We start from the raw sequence: 4,085 nt of genomic DNA, 5'->3' as shown, positions 1-4,085 counted from the left end.
TCTCGGCTTCGGTACTCGGACTTTGAGTCTTACTCAACTTGGCATTTCCTTGTATCGGTAGTTCTCCCTTCTTTGAGTTTTCCATACTAAAACGTTTTAGTACCTTCTCCAAGTAAGTATTCTGACTAAGTCCAATTAGTCTCTTACTTCTTTCTCTTACTATCCTTATTCCCAAAATGTAAGAAGCCTCTCCGAGGTCCTTCATAGCGAAGCACTTCCCGAGCCAGGACTTAACCTCCTGCAGAGTCGGGATGTCGTTTCCTATGAGTAATATGTCATCGACATATAGAACGAGGAAGCTTACTACACTCCCACTGGCTTTGACATATACACAAGATTCGTCTTCGCTTCGTACAAATCCAAACTCTTTGACTTTCTCATCGAAGCAAAGATTCCATCTGCGAGACGCTTGCTTAAGTCCATAAATGGACTTCTCAAGCTTACACACTCTATTCGGATGCTTCGGATCCACAAACCCCTCTGGCTGAGCCATGTAAACATCCTCAGCCAACTTTCCGTTAAGGAAAGCGGTCTTGACATCCATTTTCCAAATCTCATAATCATGAAATGCGGCAATTGCTAGCATCACTCTAATAGATTTAATCTTCGCAACTGGTGAGAAGGTCTCATCATAGTCAACTCCGGGAGTTTGAGTAAAGCCCTTCGCAACCAATCGCGCTTTGTATGTGTGTACGTTCCCATCCACGTCGGTCTTCTTCTTGAAGATCCACTTGCACCCTACGGTCTTACGTTCGGGCACGTAATCAACCAAATTCCAAACTTGGTTATCGTACATGGATTGGATCTCGCTATCCATCGCCTCTTTCCATTTCGCAGACTCCGGGCCTGCCATGGCTTCCTTATAGCTATTAGGTTCATCAAGATTTACTAGTGTACCATCACTAATATACGTGTCCCCTTCGGTAGTAATATGAAAACCATAAAACTGGGGTTGAACTCTAACTCTATCGGAACGTCTAAGAGGTAAGGATTCGTCAATCGGTTCAACCGTAGTTTCCTCCTCGGGTTGAACGCCAGCGGTAGAGGTTCCTTCATCTATCGATTCTTGAATCTCTTCAAGTTCGATTTGCCTCCCACTGTCTCCTTGGCTTATGAATTCTCTCTCTCGGAAAACTCCTCTCCTCGCAACAAAGATAACATTATCTTTCGGTCTATAGAAGAGATATCCAAAGGAAGTTTGCGGGTAGCCGATGAAAATACATCACTCACTTCGAGGTTCAAGCTTGTCGTGAGTATCTCGTCTTACGAAAGCCTCGCAACCCCAAACCTTGATATGTGCCAACGAGGGAGCTTTCCCCGTCCACATCTCGTGAGGTGTTTTGGCAACCTTCTTGGTAGGGACTCGGTTAAGGATATGGGCGGCAGTCTCTAAGGCATACCCCCAAAAGAAGATAGGTAGTGAAGCACGACTCATCATAGAGCGAACCATATCCAATAAGGTTCGATTACGCCTTTCTGCCACACCATTCAATTGCGGTGTCCTAGGAGGCGTCAATTGCGAAACTATTCCACACTCCTTGAGATAATCGTGGAATTCAAGACTTAGGTACTCTCCTCCTCGATCGGATCGAAGCATCTTGATTTTCCTGCCCAATTGATTCTCCACTTCATTCTTGAACTCTTTGAACTTTTCAAAGGTTTCTGACTTTTGCTTGATTAAATAGATATACCCATATCTACTATAATCATCGGTAAAGGTCACATAGAAGCGGTTCCCATCCTTCGTGGTTGATCTAAAAGGTCCACATACATCGGTATGTATTAGGTCTAATAGTCCCTCACCCCTTTCACAAGTACTCGTGAAGGGTGACTTAGTCATCTTTCCAAGTAAACAAGATTCGCATGTGTCATCTTCCCTAAGGTCGAATGACTCCAACACTCCATCCTTTTGGAGTTGGGCTATGCGTTTCTTGTTGACATGTCCAAGACGACAATGCCACAAGGATGCTTTATCCATACTAGTGGAAGAATCAATATTCAAAACATCATTTCCTAAGTTATCAACAATCATAACAGTTTCATATATTCCATTACATGGTATAGCTTCAAAATAAAAGACACCATTTAGATAAGCCAAAATAGAACCATTCTCATTATTAAAAGAAAATCTAAAACCTTGTCTATATAAACCATGAAATGAAATGATGTTTCTAGCCATTTCTGGCGAATAGCAACAATTGTTCAAATCTAAAACTAAACTATTCTTAAGCACCAAAGAATACACTCCAATCTTGGTCACAGGCGACGATCTTCTGTTCCCCATGATTAGATTGATCCTTCCTTGCTCCACATCCCTACTTCTTTTTAGTCCCTGCACATTAGAACAAATGTGATAACCACAACCGGTGTCAAGAACCCAAGAAATAGCATGATTAGAATCGTTAGATTTTATTGCATATATACCTGCGAAAGATGGCTTGATCTTTCCTTCCTTGATGGCTTGCAGGTAATCCGGGCAGCTTCTCTTCCAATGTCCTATCTTGTGGCAGTGGTGGCACTCTGCCTCCTTCGGGTTAGAGCAGGGCTTAGAGGGATCAACTTTGGTCCCACTAGAAGAGGAACCATCTCGGGCTTTCACCTTTCGATAGTTATTTGAAGAAGCTTTCCTCTTCTTTCCCTTTCCTTGACCAATAGCCAAGACAGGAGCAGCGGACGGATTGGGAGTTGGTGCAACAGACTTGTCCTTGAAATTGCTCTCAGCAACCCTCAAGAGACCTTGGAGCTTACTTAGAGTGACCTCCTCTTTGTTCATGTGGTAGGTCATCCTAAATTGATTATACATCGGAGGCAAAGAGTGAAGCACCATGTCGATCGCCAAGTCTTCGCCGAAGTCAACATTTAACTTGCGAAGGCGGTCGACATACCTTTGCATCTTTTGCAAGTGCACGGTAAGAGATTCTCCATGACCCATCTTAGCGGAAATCATGTTAGTGAAGATCTCGTAACGCTCTTGTCTCGCGTTTTGGTGGTACCTCTCCAACAAGTCTTGATGCATCTCGTATGGATACATGTCCTCGTAGGACTTTTGGAACTCGGAGTTCATGGTGGCGATCATGATGCAATGTACTTTCGTCGCATCTCGCTCATGGGTTTCAAAGGCGGTGATTTCGGCGGGAGTAGCAATTTATGGGTTGATTTTCTCGAGCTTCTCGTCGAGGACATACTCTTTATCCTCATAGCGAGCAATGGTGCGAATGTATCTTATCCATTCGCCAAAGTTCGTTCCATCGAAGGTGACCTTTTGGCAAAGGCTCATCAACGTGAAAGAACTAGCAGCAGCGTTGTTTGCGTTTGACATCTATAGAAAGGACAAAGATAGATTAGAACAAGAATCCCTAATTATCACCCAATAAGAAAATTAGGGCTAGGATCCAACAATAACATTTACATACTAGAAAAGGGATGCCGTAATCCAACATGCAAATAAATTGAAGGTAAGTGAATGACGATTCACTAATTCTCCATCACAAAACTTAAACTTTTAGTCCTAAGTGTTTTTGAGAATTCCTAGGTTCGGATGAGATTCATTGAACTATTCAATGGCATGTTTAAATCTCGATATGCCCCTCTTGTTTGTGACTGGGATGCCGAGGATCACAAAGCGGGTGTGAATTACCATGCAAATTTACATGGTGCCTTCATTGTTACGATCACCTATTCGATGTGCCGGTAAACCACACACGCTCCATCGAACTATGATAAACAATGAATCACCCTTCGCCACCTTTCGCTTAGAACCAATTAGTGTGCCGGTAAACCACACACGCTCCACTAACATCTTAGCAAGGTGCAAAGTGTAATTTCATGGGATTGCATCAATTCACTTTTCCTAAAGTAACTAAGATTGGGAAATTTAAAAAAAATTTAGTTACTTCGTTTTTCTTATTATACTTTTAATGAGAGGATGAGGTTGCCCTATCCTACCCGTTCGGCTAACGACCCTCCACCAATCAAGCAAGCGGTGTGTGTGAGTGTACACCCATTAAGCGCCATTTTATAGGCCGCAACCTTATACCCACCTTATAGATCGGCTTCGTGAATGAGGCCTACTAGCGGTAAGACTA

This window comes from Lactuca saligna, chromosome 1, assembly GCF_052625555.1.
Source record: "Lactuca saligna cultivar CGN05327 chromosome 1, ASM5262555v1, whole genome shotgun sequence".
Classification (NCBI taxonomy): domain Eukaryota; kingdom Viridiplantae; phylum Streptophyta; class Magnoliopsida; order Asterales; family Asteraceae; genus Lactuca; species Lactuca saligna.
The sequence above is the reverse complement of the archived record's forward strand: the minus strand, read 5'-3'. Positions refer to the sequence as shown.